At 36.9% G+C, this 21,063-nt stretch overlaps 1 protein-coding gene and 1 long non-coding RNA gene across 3 annotated transcripts in view; one reads left to right on the top strand and one right to left on the bottom strand.

Annotated features, from left to right (window-relative positions):
* Window positions 1-21,063, bottom strand: part of si:dkey-178e17.3 (somatomedin-B and thrombospondin type-1 domain-containing protein) — a 39,371-nt gene that overhangs the window by 17,259 nt on the left and 1,049 nt on the right. The window lies entirely within an intron of this gene.
* On the top strand, window positions 3,305-20,972 carry LOC136665517 (uncharacterized). Of its 2 annotated transcripts, XR_010795279.1 has the most exons (4): window positions 3,305-3,472; window positions 3,587-3,629; window positions 3,747-4,071; window positions 20,671-20,972. It is a non-coding gene; the product is annotated as an uncharacterized lncRNA (long non-coding RNA). The 2 variants fall into 2 exon arrangements; XR_010795278.1 differs by lacking the exon at window positions 20,671-20,972 and having other exon boundaries at window positions 3,747-4,283.

The raw sequence follows: 21,063 nt of genomic DNA, 5'->3' as shown, positions 1-21,063 counted from the left end.
TCATTATATATCCCCCATACTTAAATAGCGGCCTCCTGGCCGTTTTAGGCCCATTGGTCATCTATTTCTGGCACGAGAGCTGTTTTGAAAAGTTTTTTTTTTATTATGATTTTTTTTTTCAATCGCGCTGTCCGCTCTTATTTTGAAATCGTTCATTCTATATATATCAGCGTATATCAAAGTTCATTCTATATATATCAGCGTTCATTCTATATATATCAAAGTTCATTCTATATATATCAGCGTTCATTCCATATATATCAAAGTTCATTCTATATATATTAGCGTTCATTCTATATATATCAAAGTTCATTCTATATATATCAGCGTTAATTCCATATATATCAAAGTTCATTCTATATATATCAGCGTTCATTCCATATATATCAAAGTTCATTCTATATATATCAAAGTTCATTCTATATATATCAGCGTTCATTCTATATATATCAAAGTTCATTCTATATATATCAGCGTTCATTCTATATATATCAGTGTTCATTCTATATATATCAGCGTTCATTCTATATATATCAAAGTTCATTCTATATATATCACCGTTCATTCTATATATATCAAAGTTCATTCTATATATATCAGCGTTCATTCTATATATATCAAAGTTCATTCTATATATATCAGTGTTCATTCTATATATATCAGCGTTCATTCTATATATATCAAAGTTCATTCTATATATATCAGCGTTCATTCTATATATATCAAAGTTCATTCTATATATATCAGCGTTCATTCTATATATATCAAAGTTCATTCTATATATATCAGCCTTCATTCTATATATATCAACTTTCATTCTATATATATCAGCGTTCATTCTATATATATATCAAAGTTCATTCTATATATATCAAAGTTCATTCTATATATATCAACTTTCATTCTATATATATCAGCGTTCATTCTATATATATCAAAGTTCATTCTATATATATCAACTTTCATTCTATATATATCAGCGTTCATTCTATATATATCAACTTTCATTCTATATATATCAGCGTTCATTCTATATATATCAGCGTTCATTCTATATATATCAAAGTTCATTCTATATATATCAACTTTCATTCTATATATATCAGCGTTCATTCTATATATATCAACTTTCATTCTATATATATCAGCGTTCATTCTATATATATCAAAGTTCATTCTATATATATCAACTTTCATTAAATATTTCCTGTTTGGCTTGCCATAATATGTATATATATATATATATATATATATATGTCGCAGTGGTGACATGTCTTGCCATTTCTTGTGGTTGGCTGGTCAATAGCACGGTATTGCATGTTTTCATGTAATGTTAAACAGAAAAGCAGTGGTGAACTTGTCAGAAATGCTGTAACAGTCAAATAGTAAAATGTGGCATTAGGCTTTCTCATAAATTCTATAAATGTCCATAAATGTTGACAACCTTAAATTTAAACAAAAATGCTTTGGACCATAGTCTGGAGATCATTCCCAATGGCCAGAGTGATGTGAAAGTCACATGAATTCCGATCTAGCTGTTCAGACAGAGTAGCATTGCCACGGATTGGATCTGGATCAGATCTAGGTACCGCATATGAAAGTAGCCAAATTTCATTTTAAAAATCATTGCAAATCAAACTGCCTCTGTGGTGGTCATGTAGGGGTTTGACATGTCATGTAGAGGTAAAGACCAGGGCAAAAGGGGGCAAACAAGTATGCAGAGCAACAGATGCACTCCCATCTTCATAGTCTCCATATCACCCTTATTGAACACAAAAACATTCTGGTCCTCTAAACCTCATGGGAGTTTCTCATCAACTGCTGCATTGTGAGAGCAGGCAGGAGTTTCTCTTAAACTAGATGTAAAAAAACCACAGTGAATGGCAGTGAATCTATAACCCCAGCTCAGTTCTTGTTGGCTTACTGTCTTTCAGGCATGACATTAACGTTGTGCTTTATACCTGACAGTCTGCGTCCATCCAAAACTACAGGATTCTTATTTGTAAGTCCTGAACATTTCATATTTATGATTCAAAATATCGGGTTGTCGCCACTGAACTAAGAGAAGATCGGAAGAGTAAAGATTGTATTTTACACTCCCAACACTACAAAATAATCAGGGAAATTTTTTTTAATTTACAATCCCCTAAAATCAAGAGATCTTTGCAATTGTCAGGAGGAGCAAATCAGCCTCACAATCTGCCTGATTATCCTATAGTGTGGGCCAGGCATTATACATATTTCAGTTGCAGTCAAAGATATTCAACCCCCCAAAGATTTTAAGGATTTTTCAATTCAAGTTTTTCAAATAACAAGATTCTTCTTTGGATGACTTCATTAAGAGCTGAGTGATAAATAAAATCAGAACAGAAAATGCATGATATAGTATTTATGTTTAACAATATATTTTCTTAAGTTAGCCATGTCACAATTATTCAACACGTATAGGTTGCTTCAGATGTCATGCACATATGATCCCCACCTATGACGAAATTCAAGGTAACAACTTAGTTAGGACAACTCAACAAAAACTCCAGTGTGAGTGTGTGATAAAGCTCACCCCTTCATCATCGCAAAGTGTAATGGTGGGAGGTGTCCTCTATGGGTAGAGTCGGGCGAGAGGCCTGAGAGGATATAAGGTCGACTCGAAATAACACCAAGAGGTTCGATTTTTGGTTCCCTTCCACCTTTATTTACACACCAAACTTTATATTACTATTTACAATATATACACGCGTGCTCCAACAAAAAAAATTAACAAAATAAAATTCTCTATTAGCAAAGACAAAAAAGGATAATGACAACCAAATCAATTGGGTCTTATTATACACGTAAGTTATGTTCTCTCGCCACGGTCTAGCAGAGTCTCCCCTCTTTTCCCCTTGTGTGGTATATATATAGGTAGCCCCACCCCCTAGAATATACCATTCCCTTAAGAGGTAAATGTTATTGTATCTTGGATACACAAGTTTCATAAACAATAAAAATAACAATGAACTAACAACTGTACCAAGATTCAATTACGGCCATGGCATGTTTAACATTCATTCATAATATCAATATTTATTAGTTAATATTGTCACACCTTGACACTTTCTGGTTTGTTTTCTCCTTTCTTTTGGGCTTTCTTTTCGCTGTTTTCCTGTCTCTGCACATGGCTTTGTTTATGTTCATTCTCCGCCTTTGTCCCGCCTATGTTCCGCCTTCTTTTCCCTCGTTATCTGTGTCAGGTGTGTCTAGTTAAGTTCATGTATTTAAGCCCTCTTCCCTCACTTCCTGGTATCGGTCATTTTGTTGCTTTGATTTTGAATTTGAGTTTGTTTGTTTCTTTGTGGATTCTGTTGTTTCTCTTGCTCGTTTTGTTTCCTTGTGTATTGGGTTTCATGTTTCTCGTGCCTCGTTCGTTGTCTCCTGCCTGTTTCCTGCCCCAGTCCAGTTTAGTGCTATTCCGTGTTTTCGTGTTTAACTTCAGGTCCGTTTGTTTTGTTATTCCCCTTTATTAAACCTTCCGTGTTATAGCGAGTGTGTCCGCCTCCCTGAATCTACTCATCACACCACCCTGACAAATATATTTTCCCTCTTCTAGATGCTAGTTCTCCCTTCCATCTGTGGAGAATGGATTCAACCAGGTAAGTAAAACTCAGCATCAAGAGATAGTATTCTTTTCCCTCTCACATGACCCGTATGCAGGTGAGTAAGTACAGGTAAGTATACATATAATGGTTTCTCTTGGTGATGTGTCACAGGTACTGTACATCATCACAGAGTGCAAGACACCAAAAGGATGACATGATGAAGGATGGAACAAGTGCTTCAGTGGCAACTATAAGATGTGCACTGAATAAACAAGGACTTCATGGCCAGACTCCATGACCCACTCCACTGTTGACCACAAGGATCATCAAAAGTCGACTAGAATATGGAGTTTCATAAGTTACGGAATTTCAGGAGACAGTTCTATGGACTGATTAAACCAAACAGAAACTGTTAGGCCATATGGACCAGTGGCATGTCTAGAGTGTGAAAGGTCTTATGACCAGAAAAATACCATTCCCACAGTCAAGCATGGAGGTGAGTCATTGATGATGTAGGGATGTTTTCTGCAGTAGGAACTGGCAATCTTGATTATGTAACTCACATCATGGACTTATGTGAGAAATACCAGGTCATTTTAAAGAGCCCTTCTGTCGACAAATTAAACCTTGGTAATCATTGGACTTTCCAGGAAGACAATGACCCCAAGCACACCTCCAAGTTAACCAAAGCTATTTAAATGTTTTAAATGTATTAATGTATTAAACTGGTGTTGAATAATAGTGCACAGGAACCTGTGTTAAAAGAGTTACATTTTTCATTTTAACTTCTAACTTAAGTCAAATTCTGTTGTCAAAATAACTCAAATATGTACCGTGTTTCCCCGAAAGTAAGACAGTGTCTTACATTCTTTTTACCCCCGAAAGTCCCACTATGTCTTATTTTCGGGGTATGTCTTATATTGGTAAAAAATGTCGATTTTTGTTTTAACCATAAAATTAACATTTATTAACAACCTGAACAGTATGGTATTCACCATAAAACAGTTTTATAAAAGCAAGTGCCAAGAATGTCTTGTTACAACCGTATCATGACGGTATTTCCATGTATAACATGTAAAACAATGAAAAACGGTAAGAACGAACAGTTTGAATATGTTATACTGGAAGATAAAACAGATTTATTCCATGACAACCATGGCTGCGTGTTGGACCACGGACAACATTACTGCTGCTCCCGCGGCCGCCACATCCCTCCGCTCATTCGGCTCCAGATCCGTCCGCATTCCGCAGTTAATGCAGCAAAAGGTACCGGTACTATGGCTTATATTTTTCCAACGTACAGTTTACTATGTCTTACTTTCGGGGTACGTCTTAAATTAGCCGACCCCCCTAAAACCCACACTGCGTCTTACTATCGGGGGTGTCTTACTATCGGGGAAACACGGTATCAATAAATGTATTATTAATTTACTATTAATACTGTTTAATGTTTTTTTTTTTTGTTATTTATGGTCATTATCTTTCATCTACATCATTATAATATCTTTGGAGGTGAGTGGGTTGAATATTTCAGATTGCAACCTTAAGCAACAGCTTGGATGCAGGCATTTCTTTCCTTATGGCATTGGAGAGACTTTCAGTTGTGAAGCGTATACACTGGATTAATTTTAATAACATGAAAGTATTAAACCACTGAAATTGGGATCAAGTGCAGAAATACATGACTGAGACATCCCTACTGACAAACAAGTCATCAGCAGTCTTACTGTCACAGGTAGACTTCAGACCCACTGCAAATCTGAACATGACAAAGCAGTTACAAAATATGAATACATTAATAACTGACTGCCTAAAATTTTATTACACGTGCTTTAATTCATCATAGTTCTCTCTCTCTCACTCACACACAAACAAACACATGCACACACCACACACACACACACACTCTCAATACAAAGACTCTGTCAAATTCTTCAGATTCCTCTACATTAGTTCTGCAGGTCTACCCTTTTCCCTCTGATATCCCTAATAAAGGTCTGGTCATAAGTAGTCCCATTTTGCTTTAACACAGAGATTTGATGTTTATTATTTTTTAAGGAAATGACATGAAATATACAGCTGATATTATCTTTGGTCACATTAATATGAAAATGAGTAAACAAAATTATAAATTATGTAGCACAGTTATATTATTTGTAAGTAATTTGGAAATGATCTTTAAACTGCAACTTCCCCATATTGTCAGTGGCCCTTTAAGAATCATATTCCAGTGAAAGAAACCCTGAAACTGATTGGTAAACGAGAAGGATAAAGTTACAAAATTCTTACCTTTGTTTCATTGTTCACCCTCTCAAAACATCTTGAGGTCAGAGGGTAGTAATAGGCCTATTTCCCACAGCAGGATAATCTCACACCCTGACACATAATCTGTGCTGCAAAATATATACTCTGATTGTTTGTACCACAGTTGCAACATGTGGTTGTTGTAGGTGTAGGGACTGAATTTAGGAGGTAAGGGACCATCCAGCCACATCCAGGGCACATCCACTGGTTAAAGCAGTGATGGACAGATATATGTCCACGAGATAAACTGGAATTTAAAGATTGAAATTACAGGACATTAAAAGCTTCATGAATGTTTTTCTTCCCAAGCTTTTTTTTTAACCTGTTATCATCATCATATGGTAATTTGCAATACTGATAATGCAGAAAGATATGCAATCAATGAGATTTTGTTAGTATTTGATGCAAGTCATTACAACTTTTCAAAATGTTACTAGCATCATTGTACAGGTCAATTAAGTTGAAGAAGAGAGTGAGAACAATTTTGCTGACAGTAGTGTTTTCCAAAAGAATTTTGAATACTTCAAAAAGTATTTTAGAATTAAAATAACGTCACCCAATATTTGTCCATGCCATACTATTGAGTCTGCAGCAGGCATGTAATGTGCTGCTGTGTTTTTTGCAATTGAGAATCACTTTCTGACTTCACATTACCTCTTGTTATCCTGACCACATTCTATAATGTGTATTCTAAGCCTGGCTTACCTCAGCAAAAGTATATTTTATTGTTATTGTAGAAATGCAAAGCATTTAAAAATAGTGATTTAGTAGTAACTACACAAATACTTTCATATTTTGAAGCTAGAAAAATAAAATTGACTTAAAATCTCACACACAATAAAAACATAACATTAGAAACAATGAGATTTTATTAGAGATAGAATCAAGGAAAGAATAAAAGGAGTAAAATTAAGCTTAATTATGGACTGGCCATTAATAATGGACTGGACAGAGCCCATGCCTCAAAATCACTGATAGTGTTTGGGATTTCTTGGAATGTGAAAAAAAAAGACTGAGCTTCCTTGCTAAGATTAACACTACAGATTTTTTGTTTTTGAAAAAATGGAAGTATAAATATAAAATATATAGATATGAAGCCAAGAGAAAAGACACTAAATGTTATATGAAAGGCTGAATTCTGGATTCATTTACTCGCATGTGCACATGTATTTATTTACAAATTGCCACCTTAGCACCCGTATATGTATGTGCATTAACATCTGGAGCAGCCCCGGCAGGGATTAATTAAGCTCAGCCTGTCAGGGTCTGGTGTAAGAGAGGAAGGAAGTGTGTGTGTGGGGAGGGTTGTTTGGTTTTACTCACTCATAAAATATGTCTCTAACAAGTGAAAATGAACAGAGAGCAGTTTGTTCTCCATGTTACTATTATGTTGGTTGCTAACCTCTCTCTCTTTCTCCAAAAACATGTCTATTCAAACATCAATCTCATACACACACACACGCACACACACACACATTATATATATATATATATATATAGTGTTTGACAGTGAACATCAAGAATGCAGCGTAAACATTCACATTCCTCTAGCTTCAGGAATGTGTCACTGTGGCAGGAACCCCTTTTTCCCATGAGCATTCTACCACAGAAGATAGTTGCAGCATGTAACACTCTCTAAGCTAGGCTTCAGGATGCTGCTTTTCTTCAGTTTATATATCTGCGGCAAACATGACATTTTTTCTGAGTTATAGAAGTAGTTTGTTGCGGTCTGACACAGCATTTAGAACTGACCATTAGATGTATATATAGAACTGATTGTTAGATCTATTTCACACCTGTGGATGCTAGAATCCATAAATTTATAAAATGTAGAATGTGAGAAATCTCTCTGGATTCATACATTTCAAAGCTAAGTGTCTTTTAAGGTGAAGCAATTTGTTTAAAGGGAAAGCCTTACTGATGTTTGTACATGGATGGAGCTTAGATTATCTGCAACTTTTTATTCATTGTTTGAATTACCACAGAAACTAATTTTTTAACTCGAGTTGTTTATTATTGTAGCACTTTCGGTAATGCAGTTAGTTATCTCTCAAATTCAGACATTTCTAAAGAGGAAATTTTTCACCTTAAGTGATCCATAACAGCAAAAACATGTTTATATTACCCACCTATGGAGCAATCACAAGTAAAAACCTTGTTTGGAGTTCTCACCAAAGACTCCAGATGCCTCTGCATCAGAGAGAGAGAGAGAGAGAGAGAGAGAGAGAGAGACTAGCATACCAGACTGAGCCAGTTTGTCTTTTCACTTGTCTTTTCATTTACAGAGTTATCAGCCAAAAATAAACTACAAGTGTTTTTAGTAAAGAAAATGGTTCTACGTATATGAAAAATTTAACAACAACCCTGAATACTTGAAGAATCTTTTGCATGATTAAAGAGTTATTTGCACGGTAAAGTGGTTCTTAATATTGCTAGAGAACAACTGTTTTTTCACAATGCAAAGAATACTTTAATCATGCAAAAGCTTGATGAAGTGTTCAGGTTTCTATATACAACCATTTTGTCCACTAAAGGACCCTTGTAGAACCACAATTTTAAGTGTATAACATACAAACCGGATTCCAAAAAAGTTGGGACACTAAACAAATTGGGAATAAAAACTGAATGCAATGATGTGGAGGTGCCAACATCTAATATTTTATTCAGATTAGAACACAAATCACAGATCAAAAGTTTAAGCTGAGAGAATGCATCATTTTAAGGGAAAAATATGTTGTTTCAAAATTTCATGGCGTCAACAAATCCCAAAAAAGTTGGGACAAGGCAATTTTTTACCACAGTGTGGCATCCCCTCTTCTTACAACACTCAGACGTCTGGGGACAGAGGAGACCAGTTTCTCAAGTTTAGAAATAGGATTGCTCTCCCATTCATGTCTAATACAGGCCTCTAACTGTTCAATCGTCTTGGGCCTTCTTTGTCACACCTTCCCCTTTATGATGCTCCAAATGTTCTCTATAGGTGAAAGATCTGGACTGCAGCCTGGCCATTTCAGTACCCGGATCCTTCTCCTACGTAGCCATGATATTGTGATTGCTGCAGAATGTGGTCTGGCATTATCTTGTTAAGAAATGCAGGGTCTTCCCTGAAAGAGATGATGTCTAGATGGGAGCATATGTTGTTCTAGAACCTGAACATAGTTCTCTGCATTAAATGGTGCCTTTCCAGACATGCAAGCTGCCCATGCCACAAGCACTCATGCAACCCCATACCATCAGTGATGCAGGCTTCTGAACGGAGCGTTGATAACAACTTGGGTTATCCTTGTCCTCTCTGGTCCGGATGATATGGTGTCCCAGTGTTCCATAAAGAATTTCAAATCGTGACTCATCTGACCACAGAACAGTCTTCCATTTTGCCACATTCCATTTTAAAAGACCCCTGGCCCAGTGCAAATGTCTGAGCTGGCTTAGAAATGGCTTCCTCTTTGCACTGTAGAGTTTCAGCTGGCAACGGCGGATGGCACGGCCAGTGTTCACTGACAATGCTTTCTGGAAGTATTCCTGAACCCATTCTGTTATTTCCTTGACAGTGGCTTTCCTGTTTGAGGTGCAGTGACGTTTAAGGGCCTGGAGATCACGAGCATCCAGTAGAGTTTTACGGCCTTGTCCCTTACGCACAGCAATTGTTCCAGATTCTCGGAATCTTTTGATGATGTTATGCACGGTTGATAATGATAACTTAAAAGTCTTTGCTATTTTATGCTGGGTAACACCATTCTGCACCACAATGGTGGAATTGGTGATCCTCTTACCATCTTGGCTTCAGAGAGACACTGACACTCTGAGAAGCTCTTTTTATACCCAATCATGTTGTCAATTGACCTAATTAGTGTTAATTGGTCTTCCAGCTGTTCGTTATATGTTCAATTTCCTTTTTCCAGCCACTTATTGCTACTTGTCCCAACTTTTTTGGGATTTGTTGACATTGTGAAATTTTGAATCAACATATTTTTCCTTTAAAATGTTACATTTATTCAGATTAAACTTTTGATCTGTCATCTATGTTCTATTACGAATAAAATATTCACATTTGCCATCTTCACATCATTACATTCAGTTTTTATTCACAATTTGTTTAGTGTCCCACCTTTTTTGGAATCCGGTTTGTATTAATATATACTTCATTTTGAAAAATGTAATTTGCTGGTGATTTTTTAAAAATCCATATAATCAAGGATGCTACTTGCCAGAAAGGCTGTCTGTTTTTTTTCCCTCTCCACACCCTTTTTTCCTTGCTCTCTTAATCCTGTCCTATTACAAGTGATCAAGAGCAGTCCCTGTATCTGTATCTAATTACTTTAGCTAGTCATTTTAAAGTCTCAATACCAAGATCTATGCTAAAGTTAGAGGTCCGCAGACTTCTGATGGAGAGGCTGTTGGAGTTGGGTGTGTTAACTGCGCAACCGGTGGTGGATACCACCATGTGAAGTGGTGGCTTCACCTATTATGGAACCAGTGCCTGCTCAGGGAACAGTTATAACCAGGATATCAGAGGAGGAGGGGGCTTCTCCCACTGCTGGGTGGCCTGAGGTGAAGGCTCCTGCTACGTTGCCCCGCTCTGAGCCACTTTCTCCAGTTTCCACTGGCTATTCCCAGTCTACGGAGGAAGGTAGGTTGAAAGTCCGTTTAACTTGACTCCAAATGGAGGCAAGAGACAGGTCGGAGGCACAACAGTTTGAGTTTAACCTGGCTGTTCGTAGAATGGAGTTGGAGTGTGAAAAGGAAATACGTATGCTTGAGTTGGAGCTTAAGGCAAAGGCCCCGACTTCTCCCACTGATGCACCTGAGTTGGTGCAAACTAGTATCCAGGCACCGGTTGCGAGTCTTAATATGTCCACAGAATCAGACGTGCACAATGCTACCAGTAATATAATTGATATCAGTAAATACATGCCTGCGGTCCCTCCTTTTAGGGAAAATGAGGTAGATACTTATTTTAGTGTTTTTGAGAAACTTGCTACTACATTGCATTGGCCAGAGGAGATATGGGCTGTTTTGGTACAGTGCAAGTTGGTGGGGAAGGCACAATAGGTTTGTTCTGCCTTATCACATATTGATAGCTCACAGTACAAGGTTGTAAAGGCTACTATATTGCGAGCATATGAACATGTCCCAGAGGCATATTGGCAACATTTTAGAGGTCACGGTAAGTCACCTACTCAGACTTATGTAAAATTTCAGAGGGAAAAGTCTATCATGTTTGATAAGTGGTGCAGTGCTAGTAAAGCTAATGATTTTGAATCTATCAGAGAACTTATGTTGCTTGAGGAGTTAAAAAACTGTCTTCCTGAGCATGTCACTGTATATTTAAATGAGCGAGCGGTTAGTACTGCCTCACAAGCAGCAGTTTGGGCAGATGAGTTTGTTCTCACTCATAAGCAGGATTTTAGGTCAAATGTAGAGCCTGTGTCAGAAGGCAGGTCTAAATAACAGCATAACCGCTCACCTCCACAGTCTCAAGAAAACAAGGAATGTTACTATTGTCATTGGCCTGGGCACATTGCAGTGAATTGTTTGGTGCTTAAGAAAAAGCTAGAAAGGCAGATTAATCAAGATGTAAGCTCTAATAAGCCACCTTCTAAAGGAGTAGCTCTGGTAGGATCATTGCATTCTGATATGTCCCCAAGAGAGACCAATCTAGACCCATCATACCATCCTTTTGTGTTGGATGGTTTTGTTCGCTTGTCAGATGCTGATGAATTTATATCTGTTAAAATGTTAAGGGATACTGGGGCAGCGCAGTCTTAAATTTTAGTGGATGTATTACCATTTTCAGATCAGTCATATTGTGGCTCACATGCCATCTGTCAGGGGCTTGAAATGACATACAATAAAGCACCTTTACATCTTGTTCAGTTGAATAGTGAATTGCTCTCAGGTGAATTTAAAGTTGCTATTTGTGACCAACTACCAGTCAGTGGGATTCATTTTATTCTGGGTAATGATATTGCAGGTGGCAAGGTGTTGCCTATTTTAGAGGTTTTAGATACCCTTCTTTCTATTACTGTACCAGATGAGAGTAAAGAGGAACAGTCGGAAGTTTATCCTACTTGTGTACTTACACGGGCCCAGTCCCTCAAACTGAAAGATGTGATAGATATATCTGATTCCTTATGTGTTGACTCAGACAGGAAGTTCGGTTCTACTACTGTTAACATAGGTGAGCAGATGAAGCAGAGGAAGCTTTTTTGAGTTACTAAAACCTATCGTCGCATTTTAAATCACTTCTTTTGGCCTGCCATGAAGAAAGATATTGCTAATTATTGTTGTACTTGTCATATCTGTCAGAGAGCTGGTAAGCCTAACCAGATTGTTCCTCCAGCTCCATTATGTCCTATCCCAGTGACTGGAGAGCCCAGTGCTGGTGGACTGTGTTGGACCACTTCCAAATTCAAAGTCAGGGAACCAGTTCTTGCTAACTATTATGTGTGCAGCCACACGATTTCCTGAGGCTATACCTTTACGCATGATAACAGCCCCAATTATAACTCGAGCGTTAGTGAAGTTTTTTTCCACCTTTGGTTTGCCAAAAGTGATGCAAACTGACCAAGGTACAAATTTTTTTGTCCAAACTCTTTGCCCAGGTTTTGGATTGTCTTAACATTAAACATATAGTTTCTAGCCCATATCACCCAGAATCCCAAGGAGCTCTGGAACGTTTCCATCAGTCTTTAAAATCAATGCTTCATAAATTTTGCCTTGAAACAGGGAAAGATTGGGATGAGGGAGTACCTCTTGTTTTGTTCGTTGCCCGAGAAGCTGTTCAGGAATCGCTATCTTTCAGCCCAGCAGAACTGGTGTTCATTCAGTACGGGGACCTTTAAAGCTTTTAAGAGTCCTTTCTGTGCACTAATGCTGCACAGAAACCGCAACATATTATAGACTATGTCAGTGCATTTTGTGAGCAATTACACAAGGCATGGGAAGGTGCTAGAGAAACTCTAAAGTCAGCACAGACAAATATGAAGGAGATTTTTGATAAGTGTTTCATAGATTTACTCCTGGAGATCAGGTTTTAGCTTTATTGCCTGGTTCATTTTTAGCGGCTTGATTTTCTGGACTTATTTTGTTGAGAAAAAGCTAAGTGACACAGATTATGTCATCAGAACTCCTGAGCGTAGGAAAAGGTCCTGTGTGTGTCATATTAACATGTTAAAACTTTATCATTCCAGGGATGACCCTGTGTTAAGTTCAGTTTCTGTGGGAGTGGTTACAGTTTTACCTGACACACAAAAATCAGCGGAGGACATGGACAATTTATAATCCTGTGGTCAGTCCCTTTCAAATGCCAGACTTCCAAATTCTGAAGCATTGTTAAATTTATCTTCTCAGCTTAGTCATTTAACGACAAAGCAGAAAAAGGATATCATTGGCTTGGTTGGTAACTTTCGTACAATATTTGGTGATGTTCCCTCTCAGACTAATGTGTTACAGCATGATATTAAAGTTGTGGCTAGTAGTCCAATTAAGCAGACTCCTTGTCGTGTTAATGCCACAAAAAGAGGTTTTATGAAACAAGAAGTTAATTACTTGGTGGAACATGGCTTTGCAAAGCCTAGTAAAAGTCCATGGAGTTCACCCTGCTTGTTAGTCCCCAAACCAGACGGTACTTTTAGATTCTGTACTGATTATAGAAACATTAATACAGTTACTGTTTGACTCCTATCCATTGCCACGTCTGGATGGTTGTGTAGATAATATTGGTGCAGCTCGTTTTGTAAACCAGTTTGATTTATTAAAAGGATATTGGCAAGTTCCTTTGGATCCTTTGAATCCTTTGGATTCTGTAAAAACTTGAGCCCCTGACTAAGTTACTTAGTCCTTCTGTTCCTTTTTCGTGGTCATCTGAGTGTGTTCAAGCATTTGATAGCGTCAAAATGCTTTTAAGTGATGCTCAGATTCTTGCTGCTCCTGATTTTTCTAGACCTTTTAAATTGGAGGTGGATGCAAGTGCAGTGGGTGCTGGGTCAGTGCTGTTACAGGAGGACGATAAAGGTATAGATCATCCTATATGTTATTATTCACACAAGTTAACACCAGTTAAACTATTCTACAGTTGAAAAAGAGGCTTTAGCTTTAGAATTAGCACTTCAATATTTTGAAGTTTATGTTGGATCTACGGACATGCCTGTAATAGTGTTTAATGATCATAATGCCTTAGTGTTCTTATCCAGAATTTATAACCCAAATCAGGGACTGATGCGTTGGGCTCTCCTCATTCAGGACCACAACCTGGAGATTAGACACAAAAAGGGTATTGATAATGTGGTTACTGATGCATTGTCCCATTCCCATTAAGGATAGAAGTTGCAGTTCTGTAAAATTTAAGTATGTGGGTTATAAATCACAAAAGAATGTTTGCTCTCTTTTGGAGGGGCGTGTTACATGCCAGAAAGGCTGTTTTTTTGTTGTTGTTTTTTTTCCTCTCCACACCCCTAGGCTAGTAAAACACCCAACAGTACTGATAGTTAATTGTTGTATACACTAGGTAAGGGGCGAGTGCCACACGTATTTTTTTCTTCTTCTTAGGGAAGTTAGTAGGATAGGCAGGCAAGTGTGTTGGCTATGTGAATTAACCTTTGTTCCCTTTTTGTGGGCTCTAAATGTAGAGACTTGTCAAGTCATCTTGCGCTCTTTCTTTTTCCATGTTTTTTTTTTTTCTGTATTGTTACATGTGTCAAATTAAATCTAATTTAGAGCAGCAGCTGTGTGGATTGTCGTATCTGTCATCAATAGTACTTGATTTTCACATGTCTCATGTTATGTCCTTTCTTACCCCTGGTCATTAAAAACAAGCATAGAGAGAGGATGGTAACAAAGGAGAATATCTGGAAACATTGTTCTTCACACTAGCTCACAACATCTACTATTTTTACAAGAAACAAAATCTAGTAACTTTTTACTGTATTTATGTTTTCATATTTATTCTAATCATATGCACATAATTTTATACAAGTACCACATTTATTGGCAAGATAAATTATTTTAAATAATACAAGTGCATAAGAATTTTGCACACTAATGTAAGTACATTTAAGACACCTTTTTGTTGTTGCATAACTTAACACAGATAAAGTCTTTAAGCATGGCTCTTATTTTAGTAATACTTTAAACAGATGGTGTACAAATTAGGATTTCTCAAATACAACAGCATATGTGTTTTAAGACATTTTATTACATACTGTTGTTCAAAGAGTTTTTCAAACATTTTCTCAAACAGGTGTATAGGGTTCCACCACCAGGATAGACAACAGTGACTGACTCCAACAGAGCACACACAGTAGATATTACTCTTTGTCCTCATAGTGTCCTACAAGTGTGGACTCAAAGTAGAAATGTTTATGGCAGGTGCAGCAAACTCTAGTCCTGGATAACTGATCTACTACACAGATGGGTGATTATTTTTTTACTCACACACCTGGTTCAACTGAGCAGCCAACTACCCGATTTAGGAAGTAAGTTATCTATCCCAAATTTACAGAACTTTTGTGTTTCAGAGACACAGTTACTCAAACAGTTCTATTGGAAGGTATTGCAGCAGAGAAAATAATGCTAATTATACTAATTATAAATAAAATGCATTCTTGCATATATTTAATAGCTGGATGATAAAGTTTTAAAACAAAGAATTTTTATGTCAGTACCGTATGTGAAAGCATCTGAAAGAAACTGGTTAAGAGCTCATATTTGACAACAAAGCTAAACATATTTAACTTCTGATGTTAAATAAATAATTATTTTTATTTTAATATACTGATATTTAAAGCTGGGCCTAAGTATACACTACATCATTGGGCTTAAGGTGGGAACACACTCTGGAGGGGACAGCCAGTCTATCAGAAGACAGTACTTTTAAGGAGCTAATCCATCTACCTACCATCGTGTGGTTTTAGACCATGAGAGGAAACCGGGCAACCTGGAGGAAACCCACACAGACACGGGAAGAACACACCAAACTCCTCTCAGACACTTACTCCGAGTGGGGCTTGAACCCAAAACAACAGGAACATGGAACAGATTGATTTTGCCTGAACATTTAAAATGATCCATATGATCATAAAGTATTCAATACATTTTTATATTCAGAATGCTTTTCACAGGGTGCATTTAAGGTGGAACGGTATGTTTGGGGGGAAAAAGACAACTGCTGTATGTATGTGGCTAAAGTTAAATAAGTTATTTTGACAGTTGGAATTACTATAGAAACTCATCTGTAACTTGAGTTGTTTAGTTTAGTTAGCCATCACCCAAAATTGGAGACAATCCGCCTTAAGTAACCCAAAACCGGGGCTTTGTAAACACGTTAGACTGGTTTCGAGCACACAAACAGACTCGAGCCCAAGCAAATGATGAAAAACCATCCCAATTTTATAAAAAGTGTTTTTGAGTAAAATCCGAAACTTCACCTTTAACTTGGAAATATTTAATGGTGAACAAATGCTTTTCTATAAATATTACTTATAGATTCATCAAAGCACAGATCAGTGAGGGTGCTATATAGTGGGACAAAAGAGCACGTTTTCCTCCTTGTTTTCCTATGTTTTTTACTCCTCATGTTCTGGGATTTGTCACAACTGTCCATATGTAAAGGATTGATTTATCAAAAAATTACCTCCTTACACTTTAAAAAACCTATTCACACAAGAAATAAACCATGCCCCAAAGAGACAGAAAAATCCTCCTCTTTCCCTTAAACTCTCCCTCACACAGACACATATGGAAAAGATGAAGGATGTTGAAGAAGTCAGTGTAGGCTCTTATATAAACAGGTCAACATAGCTCAAACGGTAGTGACTCATTCAGTCAGTCAGACATTACTCATCCTGGAGGAGTAGTAAGGCCAAAAATCTAATTTACATGTTTTTCCGCTTACATCAGAGTCGGACAATCAGTCAAGACATGGTTGGCCTGAAAATAGCGCAGCTAACGCAGCTAACTAATCATGGAAGTTTTACAGTCCATAGTATAGTTGAATGTCATGGTTCAAAGCACAAAAAATGTGAAATAATCCAAAACTTACATGGTTTCTAACAATGTTAAGTGTGGTTACATGTAGAAGTCATGCAAAAAAAAAAAAACTATATATATATATATATATATATATATATATATATATATATATATATAAAATAAAAAATTAATAAAATACAATTCTAATTAAATTATAGAAAAGCATTAGGATTTAGATCATGGGTATATATTTGTGCATTGTTAATACTGTGGGTTTTTTTTTTTTGTTTTGTTTTGTTTTTTTTTTCATCCAAATTTTTTATTTCAATGCACATAACACAGGCCATTAACTGAGTACTGTTTTACGCTTTGTGTTTTATCATTTCACAAACAGCAGTAGAAACTAATATACATCAAACAAGTTTTGTCTATCGGTAAAATTATATTTGGAGGTAAGAGTATAATTGCACATTTGTGTTAAGACTGCAAATATGAATTGTTGCTAAATTTCAACAATGATATAAATAGACTGGTCAATATTTGTTGTTAGGGAAGGCTTTCTTTAAAAAAAAAAAGCAGACCTAGGGGGAAAGGAAATATTTCTATCCAAAAATGTACCTGATTTTGTTCCCAGCCAAATCACTGAGACTGAATGTCAAATATTATAATCCATCCTGTGTAGTGCACAGTGCAGGTGATAAAACATTGGGTTTTGGCCTCAAAGTGCATTATGTGTTGAATAAAAACAATATTTGTATCCCTGCCTAACATTTAGTGCACTGTAAGTGTGTAATAGGGTTGGTTTTAATAATCTGTGAAGTGCAATATGTGGGGAGCTGGGGACTGTTTTGGACAAAGCATTTGTACAAGCAATTGCAGTCAAAGAAACAAATAATTCTGGGACTTCTACTTTCCTTCTCTTAATCTGTGTTTCCTTCTACACCTCTATCTTCACACCTTCAGTTGTCTGTGTTGGGTTTCTCTGCATGCTCTACGCAGGCAGGTAAACCATACAATTATTTTGTTCATTTCAAATGACTAGACAGGCATTTTACAGTCCTGTGGCCTATACAGAAAAGGAATTTTTTATTTATTATTTCAGAGCATATGTTTTACTGATTGATATCTGGATATATATAAAATATACAAATAACAAAAAGCCTGCTTAAGAAAAGTAAATTTTTAAGAGCTAAAGTGGCAAGCTGTTGTTTAATTGTGATTGTGTCATGAGCAACTTTCTGTTGAATAGAAGCTAAATGTCCCCATTTAAAACAGAACATATTTTACACAAGTTAATACAGTTCCCTGGGGGGTGTGGGTTTCTTGATGAAACATCTGTGACATGATTTGTTCAAAATACCACAAGGATGAAAAAACATGTACTATTTTCAGTGCTTGTTCATTTGAATGAGAATAAGCCAGAACTGACTTCAGCACCCAGGAATGAGGAGCGAAAAGCAGAATTGTTGGTTTTAAGCCATTTTTGCCTGGTTGCCTTTTCTTCATACTCATTTACACCATAATTAATATGTGCACTTAATTCGCAGCTCTCATTGTTTTGCTTTGCTCAATTTAACCTTGTCTTTGGACTCTCACATAAACACTGTCAAGCAATGCGATTGGATAAACTTAGACAAGGATGAGGGCAACTCTAAAGTCTCCACACTTCTCATGATATAAAGGTCTAAATCAAGATAACTTGTTTTACCCCAAGTTGTCTGACTTCTGGCAACACACAGAAAACTCACTGACTTGTCCTGTTTCACAGTCTGTGGGTTGGCAGGCACTCTAGATACACAAATTATTGGGCAGATGCACTTAAAAAATATATTTCCCATTCCAAAATATAATTGGAAGTCAAAGTCACAAAATTGGAACCTAAAAAAACTGTTAACATATTTTATATAGTGCAACTGATAAAAAGTGAACAATGGCATATAGAAGAAGCTTCAGTAATGAATAGGACAGTTGTATACTACTAAGTGCTATTTTATAGGGGATGAGTAACAGGCTGCTGAAATCAGAGTGGCCTGTAGAAAATGAGTACCTGGAAGTGATTATACACACTGAGGCCTTTCAAATACTTTCAGGATTCATACACACTCACTCGTACGTATTTTAAACTCTTGCATGTAAACATAGATTACTGAGTTATTCTCAGTCCAGAAACAGTTTACAACTGCCAACCTGTTGTCTGTGTGCGTTTCTGTAAGAGGGGGAAAAAGGAGGGAGCTCTATTGTTCTTTCTGCCACAGAACATTTCATGTTTTCTCTTCTACATCTTTGGCTCTGTGGATTCTATCCACAAAATCCTGTTTTTTCCCATATATAGATTAGCCACCAGCTGCTTTGGTCCAAGTCGATGAAGGCATGGCTTTGATATACTATCCTATTACTGTTTAAATTTATCAAAGCATACTGGCATGACTAACTATAAAACAGATTCTTTCTGTGTTCTACAAAAGAACGTTTTTAGACTTTTGGACTGACATTGTGACATATCCTGTTGAAATGTTTTCTGACATGTTCTATCAGACCAAATGGTACAGTTGACTGACAGTGCCACATGGACAAACACAAAACCTCCTGTGAACAAAGCCTATTTCAAAGACATTTTTGTGCAATGTGTAGGGTACAGATAGTCAAGCAGTTTATCAGAGATTTTCTGAAATAAGGATGTTTACATATTTAATACTGCTTTACTTGTTAAATTTTCACTTTCTCAATTTCTTCCATATTATTAGTTAGCAACACATTTACACTGATACTGGCTTTTACACTGTGAACTTTTTATGAGCTGTATGGTCCCTTTCCTCTTTAGCAGGGTGATGGTGACATCTATGATTTCCAAACAGAATTTCACAGACCACAATCCATCAACTTAACATCAGTTCATCTTAAATGAACTCTGGCCCAGAGAGTGCAGCAGCTTTTTTATATGTTTATGCATGGTTTATTCTTTGCATGACAATGTTGTATCTTGCATTTGTGGGTGCTGTGTTGAACTTTGTTCAAAGAAAATGGTTTTGGGAAGTGTTTCTGAGCCCATGCACTGATTTCCATTACAGAATCATATTTTTACATCATGTTTTTAATTCAGTGTCAGTGTGACCTTAGGTCCCAAAGACCATAGCCACACCATGTTGATTTGGGGCTTTGTCCATATAGACATATCTTAGGATTCTCTGAAACTTTTAATTATATAATGTAATGTAAATGTATTACTATTTTAGGTTGATAAACTTACATTAATGCACAATTTGTCCACACAGCCTTTCACATATTAGTGAACCCCTCCCCATCTTTACTTCAAAGATTCTATGACATGAATTTTGATTAAATGAATTTTTAAACCCAATCATTTTAGTGACCTGTTCCCTATTAACCTAATTTGTTTCTTGTAGCATTACACAAATTCAGCAGTCTATTGTTGCCCTATCCCAAATTGTTTGGAAGGAGTTGTCATCAAATACAAAATGTGAATTTATTTTTTAAAAAATGCACTTCCCTGCAAAATTTCTTATTTATATTTTACAGTGTCCCAGCTCTTAGTTGAAGCTGCCTATATCAGATAAATGTATAGGCAGCACTATAATCCTCTATATAGGACACCCACATAGGCACATAGTGGACTGTCATAATGTAGTGTAGAACTGTGGAAGGCATCTATATGTGGGCCAACATATTACCCCTAGACAAAACCTGCTAACCAGCTGGACTTCTCATATAGGTCTCACATGGGTGATGCTTAGGTCAGTACATCCATCCATCCATCCATTATCTGTAACCGCTTATCCAATTTTTTTTTTTTTTTTTTTAGGGTCGCGGGGGGTCCAGAGCCTACCTGGAACCATCGGGCGCAAGGCAGGAATACACCCTGGAGGGGACGCCAGTCCTTCACAGGGCAACACAGACACACACACATTCACACCTACGGACAGTTTCGAGTCGCCAATCCACCTGCAACGTGTGTTTTTGGACTGTGGGAGGAAACCGGAGCACCCGGAGGAAACCCACGCGAACACGGGGGAGAACACACCAACTCCTCACAGACAGTCACCCGGAGCGGGAAACGAACCCACAACCTCCAGGTCTCTGGAGCTGTGTGACTGCGACACTACCTGCTGCAATATATATACCTGCTATAGCAATTTTATGTATTTATTTATTTTTTAATTTATTTTGGCAAGGCACGTTTAGGCTGTTTAAATTA

Source organism: Hoplias malabaricus, chromosome 14 (assembly GCF_029633855.1).
Source record: "Hoplias malabaricus isolate fHopMal1 chromosome 14, fHopMal1.hap1, whole genome shotgun sequence".
Taxonomy (NCBI): domain Eukaryota; kingdom Metazoa; phylum Chordata; class Actinopteri; order Characiformes; family Erythrinidae; genus Hoplias; species Hoplias malabaricus.
The sequence above is the reverse complement of the archived record's forward strand: the minus strand, read 5'-3'. Positions and strand labels throughout refer to the sequence as shown.